Genomic DNA, 12,911 nt, shown 5'->3' with positions numbered 1-12,911 from the left:
CCCTTCCAAATCGAAGGGGAAATCAATCCAAGCCAAGTCACGTGATGCAGATTCAAGCAAAGCGGAATGAGTGCAGATTGTATTACCACATCGGTGGGATTCAACGATTTGAATCGGCATCCTTGAGCATCCTCAGTGGGGGTCTGAACGCATCGTGAACTTGTACGTTTCTGGGGTGAAAAGGGGTGCAAGTTCTTGTTCCCTGTTTCGTGTAATTGCATGATTGCGTGAATATTTGCCTCGTGAATATTTCTATGTCTTCTTCATCCCCCTTTTTATTTTCCCTTCCATTTGAGCAATTTCAACACACAGACAGACAGACAGACAGACAGACAGACAGGCAGACATATCTGCATATTCACTTTGTGTGTAGGACATACCAAAAGGAAAGCTGCAAACTCGTTTTGTCAGGCTGAAATGCATGCTTTTGCGTCCTGCTCAAAATGGAAGGACACTGTGGAATTCCCTCTTGGACAAGAAGATGGGAATGGAGGGCAGGTCATGGGAAAAAGGAGGATAGTTGAGCAAGAGGGAGGCAATGCCCCCCTCTGCCTCTGCTTTTGGGTGCCATTGAATGGCCTGGGTGAGGAGGGACTGGAGAGTGGGGCAAAGGGTCAGAAAAGGGCAAGGCAGAGGCTTGGAAGGAGGAAGGAAGGGGCCCCCGGGCGATGAGAAAGGGAGGGCAGAGGTGGGCAAGAGGAACACAATGCCCAGCCTGCCTCTGCTGGCAGGATGAGCAGATGTTGTAACCGCTAAGGAGGGCAATGCATGGCCAGATGTAGAACGTTCCTGAAGAATCGTTGCCAAATAAAAGCTCAAAACCGTCATATAAAATATAAATCCATGCATCTTAGTCCTGCTCAAGTGGGAGGACATTTTGAAATCCCTTTTGGACAGGAGGTGGAAATGTAGGAGGACACGTCCTGGGCAAAAAGGACGCCTGGTCTCCCTTCCTGCTGGGTGCCACTGAAAGGCATGGGCATGAAGGGACTGAGGGCAGTGGGGCAGAAGGGGAAGAAGGCAGAGTCTGGGAGGAAGGAAGGGGTCCCTGGGTGGTGGGGAAGAGAAGGAAGGTGCAGGAAAAGAGAAAGCAATCTGTATATTCACATTCACGCACATATGCACATATAAAAAAATGATTTGCCCTGAAAGTTGCCCTGAAAGTGAAAGGACCACTGAAAGGAATTGGGGAGAAATTGCAGTGCTGCATCATGGGAAATTTGCAACCCGAGGGGTTTGTGGTGGTGTACCAGAGCAGAAGCAAAATTGCATTCCACACCAGACCAATTCAGAGTGAAATCGAAGTGAGCTTGAAAGCAATTTCTGTGAATTCACTTTTTTCCGAATTCATCAAAAAGAGGAGTCACTTGAAATCATTGCGGAAGCGCTACAGAAGGAGCCCCCATAGAAAGGAATCTCATCTGATAAAACATTCATGTTATAATATGAAGTCGCATCGTTGGACCCGTAGTCACCCCGGAACTGAGCTGCAAAAAGTTGCAAAAACCTCTGTGTGATAAACACCAATGTGACATCCCTTCAAATATTTCAGAAAGTTTTCTGTTCTGTCAGGATTTTAGGAACATTGATAGGTGTTCCTATCTATATGATGTTCTGTTTTGTTGATTTTAATAACAACTACAAAAACAACAACAAAAACAATCTTATTAACTGTGGCAAGAAAACCCTGTGATGGATTCACCTTAGGACTGCTATAAATTAAAAAAATTACTTGAAAGCACCTGTTTAAATATTTGAAGCGATGTCATGTTGAGGCTGGATCAAGCTTTTTTTCTGCTGTTCCAGAGAATAGGAGATGGAGCACTGGATGCAATCTCCAGGAAAAGAGATTCTGCCTAAACATTAGGAGAAACATCCTGACAGTAAGGGGCTGTTCAACAGTGGAAGATGTCCCTTGGAGAATGGTGGAGTCTCTTTCTTTGGAGCTCTTTAATCAGAGGCTGGATGGCCATCTCCCAGGGGTGCTTTGATTGTGAGTTCCTGCATGACAGGAGCTTGGACTGGATGACCCTTGTGGTCTCTTCCAACTCTACAATTCTATGATTCTATGAATTTGCTACAGTACAGATTATAAAAATGGTTTTATATAGTTTTAACTCTACAGTATAGTTTAATTGCTTTTTAAATAACAAACACACACCTTTTACTGATGTTTTTGCATTTTTAAAATCTATATTGATTTTAATAATTTGTAAACCAGCTGAATAACCCAATGGCACCATATCCCATCTGATGGGGGAATCTAATGGGGTTTGACTGGATGCCCTTTGTGGTCTACTGTAGGATTCTACAGTCTCTTGCCAAAATTTTAAAAAGCCTCATATGCTTTTCCTGTAAAAGTGGTCTAACTAACAATGATTCAGTCAGTTCATATTTTAATAATAGCCTATAATGTGTATTTCCTGAACCAGTATGCAAACTAAAATGAATTATCCTTTGCTATTCATCACTGAATATTTACGATACAGTTGTCTGGGCTTTTTTAATTATTGTTTTATTTTAAAGGCATACAAAGTATGTATGTTAGGGAAATATGCACAAAAATGCAGATATTAAAGAAACCAAAATATAAAAAATGAATTACATTGAGAGAAATAGCTTGCAAAAATTGTATATTTGGCAAAATCATATGTAATGGTGCAGAAATGTCATGTGCATTCAGGATTTAAAACTGCAGAAACAGAATGTGAAAAAAAAAACCAGGAAAGAAGACATGTAAGATTGCCAAAAAAAAAAAAAAAAGGTATGATGGAAGAAGGGGAAGAAAACTGAGAGAAATCAAAACCAACAGATTTGTCCATCTGTAATGCCAACCTACGATTATTTTGCCCATCCTTTTCTACACTGGGGGGGGGGGGGGCGATATCCTTTTTAAGCGACAATTGTACCCTTCCCATCCCTAGTGTAAGGTTATCTCACACATACATACCAGTACGTCTTTTACTATTTTGCATCTGTTTATTTTGCATTTTAATGTAAATTTGCCTCATTTAGTATCTTTGAACCAACATGCATACCAAAGCATTTCGTGGTCAAACAATCAACCAGAAAGTTTCCTAACAGAAGAAATATCTGATCAGTATTTACAGCAAGAATATAATTAGGATACCATATTATAATCCACTCTTGATACAACTGCAGCTGAAGCAGTGGTTAACAAACCTGGCACTTTCCAGGCCTAATGGAGAACCACCCCATCTTTTTTATTCACCCATGGCTATCATGATGTCTAGGGGGTAAGACAGGGTTGGGTTGCAACCCAACATTGGGTTGCATCCCAAAGGCACAAGACTGAGGAAAGCTTAGCTAAAGTATGTATATCTTTGTGGAGATGGTGTAACCCAGCCGTGAGACAGAAACTTTACAAATTAAGACATCAATATTCCATGTGTGTGTGTGTGTATCAATTACCCTAGATCACATGGCTGTTAAAGATTACTTTTGCCTTGGGACCTTCTCCTTCTCCACCAGTATAGCTATATGTGGCCAGCTAACCAGACACTCACCCACATTGCTGACTTTCATGTGCTTAGTTATAAGTGCTGCTTTGCATTTTATCCTGTTGTGAAATCTGAGCATATGAAAGCAGATTTCCATTTCAAAAGGCTGCAAGCGGCACTTTCTTATGTCTCCTCATAAGGAAATCATTATTAAAACAAGCATATTTTTTAAAAACATACAGAACAAAGTAAGTCCAACCATTTGAGGGGTGGTTGCTGTAACATCCAGACTAAGAAACCTCCTGGTGATGGAATTTGTTCTTTGCATGTGCCATTACTGAGTCATTCATAATTATCTATGAAACAAACACACTATACAGGACACAATGAAAGGTAGACAAAGTGGATTCAGGGTATTTTTCTGGATACTCTCATTGTATAAATATTGAAAAGCAAGATTGTGCTATTTTTAAGAAGATGGCACATGTAATAAACATCATTGTGTGTTTACAGCGACTATTTATGGTGTGAACTAAATCCTGATCCACTTATTCAGAAGCTGATAGTCTGATCCATGGCCCAGATATGTCAGAATAGTTCCCCTAAAATTAAAAATTAATTCAGTGATTCAGCAAGATGAATACTAGATGAGAAAGCAAGAAAACTGGGTGTTTGTGTCGATTAATTATGCATGGCTTCTGGGTTTTCTGCTTTCAGGGGCCCTTTCACACTACATAGTTACAGCACCATGATGCCATTTTAAGTACTATTACAGTACCTTATCGGGGCCTTTCACACTACCCAATCATAGCACTATGATTCCACTTTAATGGCCATGCCTGCATCCTATGAAATCCTGTGATCTGTACTTTGGTGAGGCTCTGAAGCTTTCTGGATGAACAATCTAATTGCCCATCCCTAAACTACAGATTCCAAAATTTCATAAAATGAAGCCATGGCAGTTAACGTGGAATGATTGTGCTATAACTGTAGTGTGAAACAGCCCCTGATCCTAACAAAACCATTTTCATGAATCCTTTATTTTACCTTGGAAATTAGATGGGTACCCATATCTGTGTCCTTGTTAGAGAAAATATATATAGGAGGGTGATTTGAGGTGGGAAAATCTGGAAAAGGAAGAGATTAGCAGCCTCCCTCCCCTCCACAGTCCCTCATTTCAGAACCAGTAATTAGATAGTAATTTTTGAGTAAGGACAGCAAATTTGCAGTTCTCCAGTTTGATAGTTTCATACTATGAGGGTGGTGGAATATTTGTGGAAATTTTATGCCTTCTGGGCCAAAGTAACTTGGATGCCTTTAAGGTAATATATGCCTTGACCTTGGGGTTTGTTGCTCCAGATTCTGGAGCCAGCCCTGCCTGAGTTCACACTCAGTCTGCTGGGCTTTTGTTTTTAAAACCCTTGACAAGATACAGACAGTGATTTGCTACATATATATTTAGCTTGGCATTCTATAAGGTAGCTTCCTTGTCTAGAATTGTAGAACACTAATTAAAAATAAACTGGTCACAAAACCAAAGTTTCATAGAGCTGGGCAAATGTAAGATGTTTTGCTACCTGAGGACAAGATAGCTTCCCTCCCCATTCCACACACAGAACTCAAACAGAATGGCAGTTGTTGGGTCTTCCTTCACCACAGGAGATGAAGCACTGTACCCAAGGGCTGCAGGCTGTTTTACAGAATCCAAGGGAAGGCCAGAAACAGAGCTCAGGAAAATATACTTGCTTTTGTACTACAGCATCCAGAATCCCCAAAGTGCAAAAAATCACACTTCCAAGCTCTGTCGTGCAATAGAGGGAAATAATCAAGCTGTCACTGTTGTTCCAGGGACCGCCAGTGAGCAAAACCATGGCTCCATGAAGATGCCAGCCACAGATGCTGGTGAAATGTCAGGAATAAACTCTTCTAGAACATGGCCACATAGCCCGAAAAACCCATAAAAACTAACTCCATTATGTACTTGACAGAAGGTGGTGGGATTATTTTTACTAGCAATTTTAAAATGGATTCATGTGGTTTTTGCACCATGAACACTTGATTATAATGTTATGTTAAAGTACCACCAATTAATATCTGTTTTACTGGGATTCAATTCAAGACTCATACTGAGGATGAGGTTGTGTATGTTTTATGGTTGCAATCCTGCATACAGTCATGCATGTTGAACTCCCATTTGAATCGATTAGAACAAAGCATGTGTCACCATGAGAAAAAATACATTACCCTTTCCTTTACCACGTATTTATGTGATAAAGCTAAAAAAAAGTTTGCACAATAATAAGTGGCTTCTTAAAAATATGAAATTTGAAATGGCTGCTCCCATCATTTCTGGAAGGGGTCCATTTCTATACAAGTGTTGGCTTTTTTATATGGGGATTTTGAAAAGAGGCATCAAAAGATTAAAACTCCTAAGTGTTCACACAATCTCTCTGACTGTCCCAGTTTGGCAGGGATGGCATCCCTCTTTCTCAGCTGCTTTTAAAATGTCCTGGTTTTATTTTCCTCCCACCAGGGCTGGCTCATCCATAGGGCGGCAAAATTTAGGGGCGGCTTGGCGGCTTTTTTGTATAATTTTTTGCGTAATTAAACAATATTAAAGTGAAAACTTGTTACAGCAAGCGATGTAAAAGCAAGCTACCATATGACGGTTTCTTTGTACAATGACCAAAACATAAATGTGCGCCCCCCCTGTATTCGTGGTATCGTGACATGGTACATCATCACCTTCGATAATGCACCTTGAATGTTACCTCAAGGTCAACAGCCCCCTCTCCTCTCACCACCCACCCGCCTTATCCTTGGTGCCACAACACGGTATGCCAGTCGCCAGTCATCTTGAGTCTACTGTTTACAACAAACAAACTAGTTTTAGGGGCAATAGGGGATGCCAAAATATTTCTCGCCTAGGGTGGCCAAAAACCTAGAGCCAGCCCTGCCTCCCACTTTGCTCTCTTTGTCTTCAGTTTAGTTACTTAGTAAATTACTGTAAATTGTGTTAAGAGTTCAAAAGTAGTTTGCACTCAGTTAACTCAGAAGGAGAGAGAAGAGAGGAAAATGTAGAGTTTTGCCCTGGCTAGTAGGCACAGATAACAGCACAGAACATGCTGCAGTATCTCCTAGTTTTGGAACAGAACATCCTTTGTTGTGTTGCTTTTTGAGGTAAGCAAAAGGAATAAATACATCTTGTAAAAAAGTGGAGAAGGGGCCAGTTAAAAGGGGTTTTCCTTAAAGATATCTCCTTTGAATTATTGGCCCTCCATAGCCACTGATTTTTTTATATACACAGGAAATTATCACACAGGGGATGGGACGTCATTGTTCCATCTCTGTCCCATCCTTCTCGTGTGATCATGGGAAGGACTTTCATACAATGTCGTGCTTATCTGGACATTGTCTCATCTGGAAAGCGCGAGTGGCAGTGATTATGAGAAAGCCTTTCAAATGACGTTGTGCTAATCCTGTCATTGTCCCATCATTGAAGTGGCATTGTCCTGGCATTTTGCACTAACAGGAGTTCACATTAATGCAATGCCACTTCAATGACAGGAATATGACAGGATCAGCACTACAATATGAAAGGCTTTTGTGCGATAAAGACAAGAAAGTGGTCCCATCCCTATCCCATCTGGTTGTGATAATCTCCACAGATTCAATCATCCATGGCTTGAAAATATTTAAAAATATATAAATTCCAAAAAGCAACCCTTGATTTTGCCATTTTATATAAGGGACACCATTTTACTATGCCATTGTATTTAATTGTACTTGAGCATCTACAGTTTTTTGTATACATTGGGGGGGGGGTGTCCAGCAGATACCGAGGGCCCACTGTATATCACCAGGTACACTCTTTTACTCACCGACACACAGATTCAGCATCACCATGTCTAATTTCCCTAAAAGTGGATTGCTGTTTCAAAGCATTTTTTATTTTAAAACAAAATTATCCTTCCTGCAGTTCTGATTGTTGTTTGGGGGGGGGGGAGGGGTAGATTTGCATAAACCTAATATGCCAAAACTGTAAGGTTCCAAAGAAAGAAAGAAAGAAAGAAAGAAAGAAAGAAAGAAAGCTTGAAAGCTTGGTTTGCTCTCCATGGACAGTTCCAGACAATGGTAAATAGTCACATTTGTACCAACTCTTTTGCAGTGGCATGGGGGAATGAATCACTGAAGAGATACATTCAGTTCATCAAGACCCTTCTGGTGAATGGTTCCTGTTTGGTCAATTGCCATTTACAAAATGTCAGCACCTTATCACCCATGCTCCAAATGCCATGGCCAGGCCAGATGCAAAGCTACTTTTAATGTAGGAAACCTCATATCAAAAAACGTTTCCAATGTGCTTCAAACCTATCTTTACTTACCTGGATGTTGTCCAAGACCCATGGGATTCAACTGAGCTAACATACGTAGGCTTTTTACCAGCAATGTTTTTATAGATGTTCAGGTACGGCCTGTATTCTTGAACAGATTAAATAGCTCCAACATTAATTATGGCACAGTACAGACCGCCATAGAGCAGCGTACTCACACCAACTGTAGGGTTAGAGAGCATGCATCAACCACATTCTCCCTAACCCTAGTTCATGTGGATGGCACCATCATTACGCGTCGCCGTCCACATGGGGTGTGTGATGACATCAGGCATGCGCTGCATCCAAACAGCGCAACGTGTGTGCAACATCTCCACACTGGTGGAGAGCACTTAGCGTGCCTTACCAGCAGTGTGGAAAGGAGCTCCGAAACAGAGCTCCTTTTTGGGAGCAGATAGTTCCTGCAACAACGACACGGGTGCGGGAACGATCCTGAAGAGAAAGGGGCCACCTCTTTCTCCTCATGGCTCTCGGGGTGTCGGGGGGGCATGAAGCCCCAACGACACCCCTTTTCCACATCATGGCCTGGAAAAATGGCAGATTGGGGCCGCAGGGCTGCCGGTTAGGCTGTCTTGGGCCCAATCCAGTGAGAAAATGGGTGGGTGCAGGCCGCCCCTTTGGGGCAGTCTGTACCGCATCATAATGATGTAGTTGTTATAAAGCAGCTGAATGAGTTGGAAAATATTTTCAATTATTATGCTAGCTATAGCATAATTTGGTGATGCTTGGCCACTTTTCATGTAATTTGATCTGGTTAATTACAGGTTGGGGAGAGCTCTTGGAAGGTTCCACAAACAATATAGTGGCAAGCCAGAGAGAAATCAGCTTGTACCACAAACATGTTTTTTTTTTTAAAAAAAACAAACCTGAAATTGTTCAACCACTTTTGAGGTGATTTCTAACGTATATGCTATATGCTTAGACAAGTCCCACAATTAATTACTGAAATGTCTGCACATTTAATTAATTTTTTTTAAAAAACCTAATGCATATAATATTGTTGCAACATCTGATGGATTCAATCTGAATATGAAACATGCATTTTACACACCCTTTCACAAGGTGCACAACATCTATGTTTCAAGTTTTTGTTTTGAATGGAACATTCAGACTATATGAAGCCACTGGTATGTTGTATACCTCCCACTTCTTTCTTTTGTTTGCCTTTTATGATTTGTCTTAAAATATATAAAACTAAAAGCTGCTTTGAGATACAATATGCCTTCTCATACTGTTTAACAGAGATGGATGTGTTCTCAATCTTTTAAAAATGCACAAGTGTAGGTATAATGTTGGTTCCAAAATCTTGTACAATATTTTTTCTCTTCCAACTAATTGCATACAGAGCTTGGGAATAGCTAGCTAAAATTAATTTGCTTTTCACTAACAAACATATAAATGAGTTATATTATAGCTGTTTGAGCTATAAACACATATTTGAGTTTCCTTCTCTTTGCTGTGTGGATTGTTGCTGGAACAGACTGATATTTTTATAAATAAGTATTTTATGTTGATATTTCCCTTCCCAATTTTGCACTTCACATTCACTTTTAAAAGATTTTACATAAAAACATTTTTAAAATTACAACAACAACAACAAAAACTACACACACACGCCATGAACTTAACCATTTGATTCACTTTCATCTAGAAATTAATATTTTTGTACTGCGAAATGAGTTGCTCTCTTACAACTGACTGACCATGGGTGTTTTCACACTACACAATTATAGTGCTACGATTCATTTTAACTGACATGGCTTTATCTTATGGAATTCTAGGGTTGTGAGTGTGGTGAGGCACTAGAGGGCTCTGGCTGAGAATTTTAAATGCCTCTTTCTAAACTGCAGATCCCAGGAACCTCTAGGAGGGAGCCATGTAATTCAAAATGGAATCCTAGCACTATAATTGTGCAATGTGGAAGAGTCTTAACTTCTCCTAGCATATATGTCTTTTGCTATTATTTAATTTGCCACCCTGACCACACTCTGATGTTTGCTTGGCCACGTGTGTCACAGTTTTCATCTGTGAAATGTTGGAGGGCATGTGAATCAGTACTTCAGTAATTAGCGGGAAGGGATCTATTTTTTTGAGAATACAGATTGAATGTGCAAATCCTGTGCATGTTGGGGTGTGGCATTGGGTGGCATACATACAAGCCTTCCAATGATTGAGGTCAGATGGGGTGAAGCCAGTAAATATAATCTCATTATATACACACACATACACATCTATATATACTTCATGACCATGTGCACAGGGCTACAGGCCCCACATCTTGGATCTCTTCTCACTCTTTTTGTCCTCATACTTTGGATAATATTTACAAGCTCATGTAAACTAGATATCCATTGTGAATTATTTCTGGGCAAGGTTTCTTAGAAGCTTTATTCTTTGGAACCAAAGAGGTTTCATAACAGAAGGAGCAGAGATGGAATTTCACCCACAAGTGATTCTTCCTGCCCAAACGAAACACCCGCATAACAGCCATCTTGTGTGAAACCCCATTATAGATGGATTACAATGATGCAAACACAACTATGATTACAGGGCATATATTGGGATCAAATTCTTAAAAGCTAACATAGAGCTTTATTGCACCGGGTTCTCGGCCTGGCCCGGCAGGAAACGGAAACGAGTGGGGGACAGATTTTACCGCACACACACGTCCCTCACCCGTTCCCCCTCTCTTCCCTGCCCATTCCGTTCCAGAGGGAACGCTTTTTGAGAACTGTTCAGAACAGTTCTCAAAAATTTCCCCCTCTGGAACAGAATAAGAATGGAAGAGAGGGGGAACGGAACGAATGAGGGATGGGTGCATGCGGTAAAATCCGTCCCCCACTCGTTCCGCACTCATCCCTACTCCTTCCGTTCCGTGCTCAGAATGGAACGGAAGGAACAGAAAGAACGCAGTGTGATAAAGCTCTTAGTCTTCTCACACAGCAGATAGGTATGATTGTGGATATATATCACCTGATTCAATCCCGCCACATGATTACATAATTGTTTTCTTATCTCACCCTGGCAGACTATAATTATGCCAGAAAAGTTGCCAGAAAAGTGGTAACTTCCGTTATATCCTCTCTGTGCTTTTTCAAAAACGTGAGAAACAAAAGTATTCATTTCAGCCAACTGTAAATTTAATTTCTACTGTTGAGGGAGAACAGTCAAAACATTCTTCCTTCACTATCCTTCCTTTTTCTTAATAATTTTATGTAGCAATCATGATATTAATGACAGCATTCTCTTCAGCAAAGCAATTTTGAAATTTATTTTCATTTTATCAATATCTAGAAGATAACAACATCTGTTCGTTTGACATCTGTTCTCTACAGTCATTGAAGAGTTGACATGACTAACTGGCATAACACTTGTATGCTCTATATTTCCCTCATAGAATGAATACCATTTATTGCCTCCCAGATGCCCCTTCCTTCCTTCCTTCCTTCCTTCCTTCCTTCCTTCTAGGTTTGATGTTTTGAGAGTTTAACCCTAGAATGAGAAAGTACTTTGTTCCAATTTAGAAATGGACTTCCTCTAGAAAGGAACAATCTGCTCCTTACTCATAGAGAGGATCAGAGCTCTTCCAAGTGAATAACAGCAGGAGCTTTTTTCAAACAGGAGGTTTAAACATGCAACTGATATGTTTGGTTTTGGTGGGTTGATGCATCTTTTTACACAATGTTATCACACTATCACCACTTTTCCACACTTTCCTCCTTTAGAACCTGACTTTTATCAGCTCCAAAATATTGCATTAATTTTTACTATGCCACTTGAAACTGTTGAACTTCTGTTATGTGAAAAGTCACCCTGTGACAATTACTCAGAGGTTCACAGCAGATTGCATGATGTGGTCTTCTAGATACACCTCCTCCCTCCATTTCTCTTTCAGTGATGTTTCTGATGGTTGAGGCAGAAATATCCTCCAGTAGTATAGAGCAGAGGATGGATGTTTAATGAACACTGCCTCTGCCTTTAAGATGGCGTGGTGTAGTGGTTTGAGAGTTGGATGAGACCAAAACTCAATTCCCGGCTCAGCCATGAAACCCACTGGGTGACCTTGGACAAGTCACACTCTCTCACCCTTGGGGGAAGGCAATGGCAAAATTCTTCTGAACAAATCATGTCAAGAAAACCCCATATTAGGTTCACCTTAGGGTCATCATAATTCGGAAATGTCTTGATGGCACACGACACACGGTATTTTAATGTGTAATGAATGTGAAAGAATCACTAAACCAAGAGAGCATGTAAAACACCTTTAGTCCTCAGGGTAGAGGGAAGAACCCAGGCTGCTTGAGGAAATAAACAGAATCTGACGTACTTACCTCCTTCAGGGTTTTTTTGGTAGGGGATATTGGTTGTGAATATATTGCAGTGCCCCTAGAGAGTAATGCAAGCAGGAACAACAACAACAACAACAGAACAAGAAAAAAGAAGAGATCTTCTCAATGCATCCCTTCCTTGCTTTTTGCATTCCACTGTTTGCACCACTCACTCTCCTTCCCCTCTCTCCGTTGCTTCATCTCATGCCCTTGCAGTTGCAGTATGTCTTTTGAGTGCTTGTGTTGCTTGTCCTCTTTTCTCTCCTGCATTCTCCATACTCTCACTTGGGCTCCTGTCCTGCTCTTTCAGAAAGGCTGGGTCATCTAAAATTGTTAGTATTGTGTGATACATAATTTTGTCTGTCTGTCTGTCTATTCACTGATTTTACAATGGATGTCAAAAACAATGCAAAAATAATGATACCAGAAGGACAAAAACACATGCAAAATAGTTGGGTCCTGAAGGCTCTTCCAGATCACCAGGCCCCCTTAATTTGTATCAGTTTATCCTGACACACCTTGTTGGCCCTGACTAACACAAGAATATTGAGATTCCTATCCTTGATTTGCTTTTTCAATGGCCTAACTCTTGCCTGGATTAAGCTTTCATTTGTTCTCTCTCATCTAATTCATTAATGCCGTCAGACACTGATTTAGAAATGAAACAGTTTCCCCAGATCTAGTTGAAAGGAGTAGATAGGTTTTTTGTGGGTTTTTCGGGCTATGTG

This window comes from Sceloporus undulatus, chromosome 3 (assembly GCF_019175285.1).
Source record: "Sceloporus undulatus isolate JIND9_A2432 ecotype Alabama chromosome 3, SceUnd_v1.1, whole genome shotgun sequence".
In the NCBI taxonomy this organism is placed as follows: domain Eukaryota; kingdom Metazoa; phylum Chordata; class Lepidosauria; order Squamata; family Phrynosomatidae; genus Sceloporus; species Sceloporus undulatus.
Note: the sequence above shows the minus strand (reverse complement) of the source record.